This window comes from Bufo gargarizans, chromosome 3 (assembly GCF_014858855.1).
Source record: "Bufo gargarizans isolate SCDJY-AF-19 chromosome 3, ASM1485885v1, whole genome shotgun sequence".
NCBI lineage: Eukaryota > Metazoa > Chordata > Amphibia > Anura > Bufonidae > Bufo > Bufo gargarizans.
In genome coordinates, this window is record NC_058082.1 from 347,151,992 (window position 1) to 347,165,473 (window position 13,482).

At 44.8% G+C, this 13,482-nt stretch overlaps 1 protein-coding gene across 3 annotated transcripts in view; it reads left to right on the forward strand.

The window, feature by feature from the left end:
* The first annotated feature begins 337 nt into the window (after window positions 1-337).
* The window catches only part of THRAP3 (thyroid hormone receptor associated protein 3), a 45,516-nt gene continuing 32,371 nt past the window's right edge, over window positions 338-13,482 (forward strand). For 2 of the 3 annotated variants that reach the window (XM_044287697.1, XM_044287700.1), the window contains exons 1-2: window positions 588-743; window positions 10,422-10,484. The gene's annotated coding sequence lies outside the window, so the exon portion shown is untranslated. Of the gene's footprint in view, window positions 403-587; window positions 744-10,421; window positions 10,485-13,482 lie in introns of those variants that run through there. The other variant, XM_044287698.1, reaches the window with a different exon arrangement.

Genomic DNA, 13,482 nt, shown 5'->3' on the forward strand with positions numbered 1-13,482 from the left:
TTCAAAAACCTGACATCTGCTGTACATGTATGGCAGATGTTAGGAAGGGGTTAAAACGCCGTTTCTGATTTGTTGATCTGAAGCTCAGTTCTTCAGTTATGATACTTATTCTTAGTATGCAAATTAGACATTTGGTGCAATGAGGGCGTCACCATTGTCCCTATTACACCCAAGCTCCACTCCTTTCTGTGACCAGCCTCTCCCTCCCTGTTTTACCACTGCATGGATCTGTCAATGAAAGCAGCCAGGCAGGGGCTGACCACAGAAAGAAGCAGAGCCTGGGTGCAACAAATACAAAGATGACACCCCCATTGCACCGAAGGCCTCATTTGCATAATAGGAAAAAGTATCATAACTCGGCAAAGGAGCCTCAGATCATCAAAAGAACTGCGTTTTAATCAGGTGAGCCAGAGCTCGGGTACAGCAGCGGCATGCTGTGTGTGAACACTCCCCTCAACCCTTGCAGCACAGAGCACGGTTTGTACACTAGTTGTGTTGGAGTAAACAAGACTCCTGCCTCACATGACTAGGCGGCCATGCCCTAACACGCCCCTCTTCATCTTGCCGGGAAATCGCGCACAATATCGCGGGACTTTACGGGAAGTGCAGATTGCAGCCGAGAGCTTGCTTTGGTGTCGCAAACGGCAATTCCCAGCATGCTGTGCGCGCTTTGCGTCTTGTGGCCGTGTTAGCGCTCGGCTCTCCACAGAGTCTGCGCCGTGCTAGGAGGAAGCAACGAGCAGGTAAGCAGAGAGAACCGTGAGGCCATGTTGTGTGTATGAAGCGCCCGCCGCCTTCGTAGTGTCCCCGGGTTTGCTGGTAGACGCCATTTTGCAGCCCGGATGTCTTCCCGCCGTCCGTCAGTGTAAGCCGTGGCCTGTACTGTGTATGTGCCACTACTGTATACATAGGCCGCCTGTGGGGAGTGGGTGCTGCTTTATTAGGCAGACATGGGCCCTATGGGTGTCCTCATGGATTCGGGGGGAGACATGGTCTGCAGGAAAAGATTCCCAGTGGGGGTGCTTGTCCCCTCCTGACAATGATGTGTGTGATCATACGTTAGGGGATGTCTGCTTTTTAGTAGTTTATGAAGGGGTTTTCTCTAGGTTTTTGAGACACCCCATCACAGGGACTGAACCCCTCATGGTGAGGACTGAGGAGCATTGATTCTTGCCAACCGACCTCTAACGTGTATGCATGAGCCCTAAGGCCTCTTTCACAAGAACGGGAAAAACGCCAGTGTGATAGGTGTTTTTTATTGCATTTTACACGTCCATTCTAAAACTTTGTCTATGGCCGTTCACTTGGCTTTTTTTTTAACAACCTGTTGAACTTCTATTGAGATCAGTGGAACTGTTTTTAATGGATGTTTAAAAAAAAAAAAAAGGTACAATGGGGCCTTTCATGGGGTTAAAAAGATACCACCTCCACTTAAACGCAAGGGAATGTGTGCGCCACACTGGAGGCGGAGGACCGGACGCTCCCAGCGTTGTGATGTCACAGGATGTGACATCACGATGCGGGGAGCCTCAGGTCCTGGGGCACTGTGTGGGGGCTGGATGTCCTGGGGTCACTATGGGAGGGAGTTGGGTATTGCAGGGGTTGGGTTGTGGGGGGAAAAAAGGCCTATGAACTACATCTGCTGTTAATGGCTGTTTAACAGCTGATAAAAACGGAAGCAAAGCGGCAGTTTAAAACAGCCAGAAAACTGATGCGCAAACAGATGCAGCATGGCCATGAAAAACGTGCATCCGTTTTGTATGGCCGCTTTTTCAGTGTCGGGTGAATGTAGCTTATCTCATGGTAAGTGGAGCAGCAGTGTGCGTGCTTCCCCATCACCGCTCCCATGTACAGTGTGGAGGACCGGGGGAGGGGTGGTCCCAGTTTTAATAGTCATGGAGGTTCCAAATTTGAGGCGCAGTATGGGGCATCTGTCCCACATTGATACAGCCATGTACTTGAATGATCCCTTAAAGGGGCTGGCCAGGGTTCCGAATACAGCCATGTACATGAATGATCCCTTAAAGGGGCTGGCCAGGGTTCCGAATACAGCCATGTACATGAATGATCCCTTAAAGGGGCTGGCCAGGGTTCCGAATACAGCCATGTACATGAATTGGGTCTTAAAGGGGCTGGCCAGTATCTTACTAGCTGTCCATGTGTTTGGAACAATGCATGTGAATAATTATAGTTAAAATGGTTGAAAAAAGATATAAATCCATCATGTTCAACCAAGGGACAGGTGGGTATGTGAATTTTAGAAAAGAGTGAGAACCAGATTTCTCCACATTTTCCCAATCAGTAATGGTAATTATCTAAGCCCACTGTTCCTGCAGTGACCACGTCCTGAGGTAGTCTATTCCAGAGGTCCCCCCCAACCTCCGGGCCGCAGAGAAGTGCATACGTCAGACGCATGCGCGCCCGACGTTCACGTCAGGCCATAGTCGGAGAAGGAGGGAGGGAATCCCTGCCGCAGAGCCCATTACAATGAGCGGGCTGTGAGGCGCCGCACCACTGCCACCAATGAATGTCTACTATTAAAGTAGTAGGAGGGACGGGGGAGGGTTTACCGCTGCGCCGACTCAGCTGGTGTGCTCCTGTTTGTTGTTCTCCAGTCCCCAGCCATTAGTGCTCTGAAAAGCAGCCGGCGCAGGTACCCGGCCCACACACTGCAAGATTATTAGCCGGCCTCAAAATAAAGGCAGGCAAAAAACATGCATCAGGCAGCCAGCAAGATTTGGGGTTAATGTGACTCGTTAACTGCAATGTTGCCAGTAGCCATGATTTGAGATGTGGTCACCTGTTATTAATCTGAGGTACATGGTGCTGTTACATTAGTACCCCATGTACCTCACATTAAAAATAAGTGGCCCCCAAGCACATCATCAAATAATGGGCAACATTGGGTTAACCATTAATGTGAGGTACACATGATGAGGTTATTTACTTTTAATGTGAGGCACATGCAGGTCCAATTTGATAAAAACAATGTGCCTCATATAAACAGCAAGTTGCCCCAGAATGTACCTGATGCCATTAACCCCATAGTTTTATAGTGTTATATATTTATCTGCGTCAATCAGTCAGCGCTGACCTTGTCTTTTGGGGGTGTTTTACATGGAACAGCTTTTCACCATATTGTTAGTACAGCCCATGTATAGATTTGTAAAACTAGTATTATTTATGCTAGGCTCATACTAATATTAGGAGATCTGGCACTTTGTTCCGGCGTAAATGCTGTCGGACGGACAAAACGCTGTGGTATTTGTACGGAAGAAACCTGGCATTTATGCCGGAAAGTGGCTGGATCAGCGACATGGCCAGACAATGCCAGGATCTGGCGGTTTCTAGCGTTGCTGGATAAGGTGAACCCCAGAGACGGTTTTGCTGCTGGATTTCAAAGACTGATGAGAACGTACCCTATTTACACGCAGGTCTGTTCTCCTGGACACTGGCGCTGTGCTCCGTAAAGTTATGGGCTCCGTGGAGGAAAACTTTGTCTCGCCCGAAGTTGCGCCAGACTTCCGGAAATAACTTTGGTATTCCGCACTGCTTATTTAAAAACTTTCTAAAATAGGAATCCGGTTGGCTTTGGTACGGTGGGTACCTCGGTAATAACAAAGCCCACCTCAGATTCCTATTTTAGAATGTTTTTAAATAAGCATAGCGGAATGCTGAAGTTATTTACCAAAGTTTTCCTCGTCGCAGCCAGTACATTTTAATGCTGTATGGAAACAGCATTTCAAACAGTGTTTGGATCGATTATCTGAAGTCTACTTATGCGTGTGCAGCTAGTAGTGAGTACTGGCCAACCCCTTTAAGAGAGAGTCTAGAGTTCTTTTAGATTAGGACAGTGCCATAATGTCATACAGGTCAGAGAGATAAGTCAATTGTTATAGGGGGTGAATTACTAAAGCCTCATGCAGACGTCCGTGGAACACAGTCCGTGAGATACCGGACTGGCATTGCAGGAGCGCACAGCGTCATTGGTTGCTATGACGCCGTGCGCTTCGTGCTGCCGCTGCTGTACAGTAATACACTCGTATCATCTGTACGAGTGTATTACTGTACTGCGGTGGCAGCACAAAGCGCACAGCGTCATAGCAACCAATGACGCTGTGCGCTCCTGCAATGCCAGTCCGGTATCTCACGGATGTCTGCATGAGGCTTAAGACCGGCTTTTTACGCTGGTCTTAGATTTCCCCCCTGTGCTGCCGTAAGGTTCGGTTAATTTATCACTAGACGCATACAAATCTATGGCAGTCTGTGTGCCTGGCGTAGCTTTTCTAAAACATATACGTCTGTATTTTTATTTTTTTGCTAAAATAGTGCAAGTCCCTTAATAAATGACCTCCACTTTCTGTGATGTGTCCTACCCTATATCATACATGAATGTTGGGTATTTTAACCACTTAAAAGGGTTGTCACAGACATTCCTCCATTTTCACCCAGGCCGCCCCCCTGACTTGAGCATTGGAGCAGTTCATGCTCCGATGCTCTCCTTTGCCCTGCGCTAAATCACGCATGACAAATGCATTTTTTTGGAGATCCGGTGACGTACCGTGCTCTTCATGGGGCTGCCAGGAAGCCCGGTGACGTCGCCGGCACTGATGGGCGGGATTTAGCGCTGCCCCCCATGCCATTAAAATGGCTAGGGCAGCGCTAAAGCCCGTCCATCAAAGCCGGTGACGTCATCGAACACACTGCTGGGTTGAAGCTTCCGCCCAGCAGTGTTATGATAAAAAAAAAAGTGCCCTGCGCGATTAAATTAAGCGCAGAGCAAAGGAGAGCATCGGAGCTCCGATGTTGGCCTCGGGGGCTGCCTGGGTGAAAAGGGTGATCCCGGGCAACCCTTTTAAGGACCTCCTCTGTACTTATAGAGCAGAAGTCTGTCCCCTAAACATGGCGCCCGGTTTCTATTTTAAATGGCAGAGATCCGCGGCACATGTATGCAATCAGCCTTAAAGCTGATTGCATACATTTTACCCTTCAGATGCCATGGTCAAATGTGACCACGGCATTTTCGCAGTCCAGAAGCGGAAGTCTCTGGCTTCTGCTCTGGTAAGTGTTCCCCGACTGAGATCAGGGAACCTGTTACATTACTGAAATAGCCCAAAGCCTCAAGTAGGATTCGCTGCCTATTTCAGGAATATACCAATACAGGCCACTAGGTGGCAGCTTTGTATTGGTAGTGCAAATGAAGTGTTCAATGATGGCTATATAACCAATAATTTTTTTTAAATAAAAAGTGAGCACTCTTCAAATTGGTATCACTGAAAAGAACAGATTGTCCCTAAAAAAATGAGCCCTCACATAGCCCCGTACACATAAATACAAAAAGGTTATAGGGGTCAGAATTTGGTTATAATTTTTTTCCCCCTCAAATGTGTTAATTTTTCTTGCGTTTTAATATAGAAAAAAATTATGCAAGTGTGGTATCGTTGGTACTGTATTGACCTGGAGAATGAAGAGAACAGGTCAATTTTACCACATAATGTACCCAAAAATAAGTAAAAAACTTTTTTTTTGCCAATTCTATCCTATTTGGAACTTTTTTCCGCTACATGGTATGCAACCGTAAATGGTGCCATTAGAAAGTACAACTTGTCCCGCAAAAAATAAGCCCTCATAAGGCTATGTGAACGGAAAAATAAAAGGATAATAATAAGGACTTTGGGGAGTGAAAAACGCAAAAATGAAGGGGTTAAAGGGCACCTGTCAGTTGATTTGTACCTATGACACAGTCTGACCTGTTACATGTGCAAACGCCACACAGTGGAAACGTCATCATACCTGGTCCTGTCAAAGTGCAGAGAGCGCTGAGCCTCTAGGAGTAATGACATTGCCCCCGTTGCTCCGAGGCTCAGTTGCATTTAATAAAGTGTAATTTTCCTTAGCAATGTGGGCACATATGAACATGGGACCAACCCAGCTGCCAAGCGCACAAGTAACAGGTCAGCCAGGTACAATTCTGCTGACAGATGCCCTTTAAGCAGTGCATAAAATGAAACCAGAGAATCTGATGTAAATGCACTCTAGGTGCCATGGAGGAGACATCATTTTTATTATTTGACATCTTCCATCTTGACCCCCAGCTGCTTGGCGCTGAGAACTGAGCGTGGCTTGTATAGATGCCCTGCAGCTGTTGGGGGATCTGTGTGATAGAAATGGAAGTCATTGTGCTATCGTTGTGGAACTCAGTCCCTGCTTCATGCTAACTGATATCATAATCTGCTTTCCTTCCATTAAACTTGAGACCCCTCCTTCTGCCATAGAAATGTCACTCGCCTTTATCTTGTGGGACTGTATGAGCACACGGCAGTGTAGTTTATGCTGTTTTACTTGTGGATTTTCCCCAGATCTTAAGGCCCCCTTACACAGTCAGAGAATCGCACAGATTATCGCTAATGAGGGCAATGTAAACGTACCCCCGATTACGTTCATTAGGTAATCAGAGTGTGCCGTGTAAACACGATCTACTGCCAGGAAACAACAATTTCTTATGGGGAAAAGCGATGGCATTAGTGATCGCTCTTCCCCATACTGTGGAGATCAGTGCATGTAAATGCAGCAGTCTCCTCCGCTAGCTGTCGGGATGAACGCTGCCTTTCTGACAGTCTGCTGTAATATTGTCACGTGTAAAGGGACCTTTACCCTTTGTGTTTCAAGGGGTGAAAACAATTGCCAGGCTGCAGGTCAATTTCTGCACCGTGTACATGAGAGCTTGAAAATCTCCTCCACGTACCTGGTACTGTATTTCCCTGATAATACCGGACATGGGCTTCATAAATTACAGAAGTATAGGTTATGTCCAAGAAGAACACAATAGTATTGTGTAGGTTGCATACACGCACATGTGCCAGCTTTGTGGCTTTTTGGCTTATTCAGTATCGGCGTGATTTTTATTTTTATTTGGGAGTCTGTCACCACCGGTTTTAAAACCGATCACATAGTTCAGTGGGACACAGACATGACACAGATGTTCCTGTGTTTAGTTATTCAGATCCTCCAAATCGTTTTATGATATGCTAATGAGCCATCGCAAGTGCCCAGGTTCCCCTGCCATAGATCTCATTCACTTGACTGTTTGGGTCCGTATCCGTTCAGGAATTTGGGTGTGGACCCATTCATTTCAATGCAGTGTGCTGTCCGCATCCGTAGTTCAGTTCTGCGGCTCCGCAAAAAATCTAGAGCAGGGATCAGCAACCTTTGGCACTCCAGCTGCTGTGAAACTACAACTCCCAGCATGAAAACATGCTCAGCTGTTCTCACAACTCCCATAGAAGTGAATGGAGCATTCTGGGAGTTGTAGTTTCAGAACACCTGGAGTGCCGAAGGTTGCTGATCCCTGATGTAGAGGATGTATTATTGTTGTCCAAGAATAGGCAGTACTATTATAAGGCCGGCCATGTGCGTTTCGGTATCCGTGTTTTGCAGATCCACAAAACACTTAGTCGTCTGAATGCACAGAGATATACAATGCATATGTGCCGACTTCACACAAGTAAGCCTGAAAGTATAAACACAGTTCATACACAATGGTAAAAAAGCCATTAAAGCACACGTGACAGAAAACAAATCTCTGTGCTCGAGACGTGAGGAAATTTCATGCATTCTTACCTTTATCAAAAAGTTGTCAGACCAGAATGGTTATGAAGGCCTCACAGACTGATGTGATATCCCCTTCGCGTGCCTCATCAAATACAGGTCCTTCTAAAAAAATTAGCATATTGTGATAAAGTTCATTATTTTCTGTAATGTACTGATAAACATTAGACTTTCATATATTTTAGATTCATTACACTCAACTGAAGTAGTTCAAGCCTTTTATTGTTTTAATATTGATGATTTTGGCATACAGCTCATGAAAACCCAAAATTCCTATCTAAAAAAATTAGCATATTTCATCCGACCAATAAAAGAAAAGTGTTTTTAATACAAAAAAAGTCAACCTTCAAATAATTCTGTTCAGTTATGCACTCAATACTTGGTCGGGGATCCTTTTGCAGAAATAACTGCTTCAATGCGGCGTGGCATGGAGGCAATCAGCCTGTGGCACTGCTGAGGTGTTATGGAGGCCCAGGATGCTTCGATAGCGGCCTTAAGCTCATCCAGAGTGTTGGGTCTTGCGTCTCTCAACTTTCTCTTCCCAATATCCCACAGATTCTCTATGGGGTTCAGGTCAGGAGAGTTGGCAGGCCAATTGAGCACAGTAATACCATGGTCAGTAAACCATTTACCAGTGGTTTTGGCACTGTGAGCAGGTGCCAGGTCGTGCTAAAAAATGAAATCTTCATCTCCATAAAGCTTTTCAGCAGATGGAAGCATGAAGTGCTCCAAAGTCTCCTGATAGCTAGCTGCATTGACCCTGCCCTTGATAAAACACAGTGGACCAACACCAGCAGCTGACATGGCACCCCAGACCATCACTGACTGTGGGTACTTGACACTGGACTTCAGGCATTTTGGCATTTCCCTCTCCCCAGTCTTCCTCCAGACTCTGGCACCTTGATTTCCGAATGACATGCAAAATTTGCTTTCATCCGAAAAAAGTACTTTGGACCACTGAGCAACAGTCCAGTGCTGCTTCTCTGTAGCCCAGGTCAGGCGCTTCTGCCGCTTTTTCTGGTTCAAAAGTGGCTTGACCTGGGGAACGCGGCACCTGTAGCCCATTTCCTGCACACGCCTGTACACGGTGGCTCTGGATGTTTCTACTCCAGACTCAGTCCACTGCTTCCGCAGGTCCCCCAAGGTCTGGAATCGGTCCTTCTCCACAATCTTCCTCAGGGTCCGGTCACCTCTTCTCGTTGTGCAGCGTTTTCTGCCACACTTTTTCCTTCCCACAGACTTCCCACTGAGGTGCCTTGATACAGCACTCTGGGAACAGCCTATTCGCTCAGAAATTTCTTTCTGTGTCTTACCCTCTTGCTTGAGGGTGTCAATGATGGCCTTCTGGACAGCAGTCAGGTCGGCAGTCTTACCCATGATTGCGGTTTTGAGTAATGAACCAGGCTGGGAGTTTTTAAAAGCCTCAGGAATCTTTTGCAGGTGTTTAGAGTTACTTAGTTGATTCAGATGATTAGGTTAATAGCTCGTTTAGAGAACCTTTTCATGATATGCTAATTTTTTTAGATAGGAATTTTGGGTTTCCATGAGCTGTATGCCAAAATCATCAATATTAAAACAATAAAAGGCTTGAACTACTTCAGTTGGTGTGTAATGAATCTAAAATATATGAAAGTCTAATGTTTATCAGTACATTACAGAAAATAATGAACTTTATCACAATATGCTATTTTTTTTAGAAGGACCTGTATTATAAGGGTTATCCAATACTAGGGCTCTGTTTCAATGTCTGACATTGACCGCATCTGCAGAATGATAGAACATGTCCTATTGTCTGTATTACAGACAAGGATAGGACTGTTCTATTAGGGGCCGGCTGTTCCTCAAAATGCGGGACGCACATGGCCGGTTTCTGTGTTTTGTGGACAGCAAAACTGCCAACAGCGGTGTGCATGAGGCCTATAAGAAAGTAGTGAGGGCTACGCGGTAAGAGCTCATTGAAAACCTCATCCATTGTACTGTGAATCCACATCCAGACTCTCACTTCTAGAAATATCCCATTTACAACAGTGTCTCAGAAAAACGTAGGAAGTGGGTGGTTCACGGATGGTTCTCAACAGCCTAGCTTTCCGTGGCTGCGCTTTAGTAAAACGGATCACGCGTACATAGGTTGTTAGCGGTAAATGTGACCTCCTACATTTCCAGCATGCGTTCTTCTAGCATTCAACTAGTACTTTTCAAGAATATCTATCTCGCCTTGTCTTCTGACCAGTCTAAACGGCTTGCTGGACAGCTGTGGTTCAGGGCTCGGCTTGCAGGCCTGTCAATCCACAGCGGAAAGTATTGCCAGTCTCGGCCTCATGAGTGGACGGTTACACTGTCGGCATTATTTAGGGCATTTTTTTTTTTTTTTTTTTGCTTCTATTTAAAGGGGTTTTCCAAGGTTACCTTTTAATAGTGAATTCTGAGCACCTCTGTATTAGGCCTCTTTCACACTACTTTTTTTTTACGGAACGCAAAAAAAAAAAACAGAACACATACGGAAATGCCATATCTTTATCTGTTCCTTTTTTGCGGAACCATCTATTAAAAATGTTATGCAAAATGTATATGCAATACGGAAAAGGAACAGAAACTGAAACACAACGGAAACAAAAAATGGAACAATGGATCCGTGAAAAATAGACCGCAAAACACCAAAAAAGCCATACGGTCGTGTGAAGGAGGCCTTATACTCCCATTAACAATTGAATACCGGTTTTCTGATTCTGGTGCTCCACATGTGACCCGATTTATTTTATGCATATCTCATGGTGTACATTCGACAAGTGACTTCATTTATTTTCTCTTCACAGTTTGAGACCCCTCTTCTACATGAGTTAACTGCTCAGAAGTTTCTTTTTCTGACTCGGTTGAAGGTAACTTTTCTATTCTAATCCTATAAAGTGACATTTCTTTAATGGAGCATTAGGACTCGGTGGATTAGTTTATTTTTTGTAGGAATGTCTTATCTTTGTCCGCAAAACAGGCAAGAGTAGGACATGTTCTATCTTTTGGGGGGGGGGGGGGGTGCGCCACGGAACTGACGTGTGCATTGAAATAAGTGGGTCCGCATCCGTTCTGCAAAAAATATGGACCCAAAATACGGCCATGTGCATGAGCCTTTAAAGGGGTTTTCTTGGAGCTAAATACTCATGACCTATCCTTAGCTACAATCGCACAACAGTGAAAAAAATTATGTTATTAAAACCGGATACACTTAGTTTTTCATGGACATTTTGCATCACTGTGTGCATTTTATTTTCTGTCCATCTATCTGTTTTTAACGGCTATTTTGCACTGGCCACTAAGCCTAAAAATGTAACTTTCTGTCCCTTGAGAGCTTCTACATGGGGCCATAGACCCAGTGGATGAGTTAAGCCCATTGACTTAAAGGGGTTGGGGGGGGGGGGGGTCTTGCATGCAGTGCATTTTAATTATTTTTTATTTATTTTTAATTTCCTGTTTTAAAAAACGTATCTCAGCTAGAAATAGCTGAAATAGATAGATGCCAGATGTACATAACAAGCACAGGATCAGTTTTTTTTTTTTTTGGGGGTTCTGACTGAACAGATGAACTGAAAAATAGGTCATCCTTAGGCTCCGCTTTTGAGTTCCGTTTGAAGGCTCTCACAAGCGGCCCCAAACGCATCCGTACTGCCCTAATGCATTCTGAGTGGATGCGGATCCGCTCAGAATGCATCAGTTTGGCATCCAAACGGAACCGTTCAGACTTATAATGTAAGTCAATGGGGACGGATCCGTTTGAAGTTGACACAATATGGCTCAATTTTCAAACGGATCCGTCCCCCATTGACTTTAAATGTAAAGTCTGGACGGATCCGTCTGAGCTACTTTCACACTTAGAATTTTTTCTAAAATATAATGCAGACGGATCCATCTGAACGGATCCATCGTCTGCATTATATGAGCGGATCCGTCTGTGCAGACCCCAAATGGATCCGCTCTGAACGCAAGTGTGAAAGTAGCCTTACCTGTACAGAACAGGAAATCATGACCTATTAGATCTAAAGGGATTGTGACAAAGGCTTGACAAAGGCCCCATTGTGTGAGCTGAAACGTTGCCAGGGAATAAACGGGTCATCACCTTTCATCACAGTTGGAGTGCTGCCTTTTCTTTGGATAAATTATACTTGAGGAAAAGTTGTCCACCTTTCCATAGGATTTGTACCCAAACCTATTTGTCACTGTGCTGCTGATATACATCTATATCTCTATCTCCCATCATTATTATTTTTTTAAGACAAATTCAAACAAGTCACCCAAAAAAAAATTATTTTTTATTCTGAGGGTCCCAGAAGCAAAATACTGCCCAAATCTGCAGTGAGAAGAGGATGTGCGCTATGTTTGTGATGCCAGTACATTCACTGCTTTCTCACTCTTTACAATTAGTTTATCCTTCCTGTATGGAGACAGCTGTTTATGTGCCATTACTAAGGTCACTGTGCATGCTCCACATTGATCAGTCAGTTCACACCTTTCTAATGGCTTCTTCAGAATCTTGAGAGGCCAGCGTAGTTCTCAAGAGGTTTCCTACCTTCCTGTTTGATGTGAAAACTATTCTTTCACTTGAGTGGGAGCAGCGCTGCGTCAGAATATAGAGAGGCAAAAGTAGTAAAACATTTTAAAAATACATATAAATGTGGTATCCCTTCAATTAGGGTGGGCGATATAGACTATATGCGATATAAACAGTATGAATTTGGCTAATGATAGAGATTTTGTTTATCGCCATATCGTGGTCTAGAACATGGCATACGCCGCTCTTGGCATGCACCATGTTCTCCTGAGCCGGCACAGTGGAGAAGGGGGGAGTCCCTCCCTCCCCACTGTGTGCGGCTGCCGCTGACCACCAATGAGAACAGAGTAGGAGGAGGAGGGACTGTGGCCACTGTGCCACCAATAAATATAGTTAATATGCCTGGCACATGCAGGCTACGTTTGTATTCAGGCCTATTAACTATATTCCTTGGTGGCGCAGTGGCCACAGCCCCTCCCTTCTACTCCCCCTCTAAGTATTATATTAATTGTGCCCCCCCTCCACACGATTAAATCATTGGTGGCAGCTTCTGATCGGAGCCCCAGCAGTGTAATCGCGGGGCTCCGATCGGTAACCATGGCAGCCAGGACGCTACTGAAGCCCTGGCTGCCATAGTCGGCTCACTGCTGCTGTGTGCACTATGGAGAGTGTAAGATCCTATTCACCCTGATGGAGCTCTATTAGGGTTAATAGGAAAAGGCTTCTAGCCCCTAAGGAGGCTAATAGTTATTAAATAAAAAGTAAATTTAACCTCTATTTAGGCCATATCGCACACCCCTATTATCAATTATACTGACGCTCAGAGTAATGATAACCATTTGTACCACATGGTAAATGCTGTAAAATTTGAAACGTCAAAAAAAAAAAAAATTGCTGTTTTTTCACCTCTTCAGAAATTGAAGTTTTCATACAAAAACAAATAATAAAAAAAATTCTGTTTAAAATAAAAAGTTAGAAAATGTTGAGTAACAACTTTTCAAATGTGCACCCTGTCTGAATTCACACGCTGTTAAAAAAATCTGGGGCGCAGAGTTTGGTTGGAAATGTCCCCCACCACTGCAGATTTATCAAAGACAGTGCACCCTTATCTCCAAGCAATGAGGCGCAGTGCAGAACTACACATCCACCAGGTTTTACACTGTGCCGTAATAATGTAGAAATTGTAGCTTCCACCGCCATTTAGACCTCGGCAGTATGCGATTCTGCATTGCTCGTTTGTCTGAGGTTTTTGCTAGGAAAAAGAAAAACATAGCTAGGATAAGTTGAAATGGCGCAGTTCTTGTTTTATCAAATGGTTTTAATATTCTATTACTGTA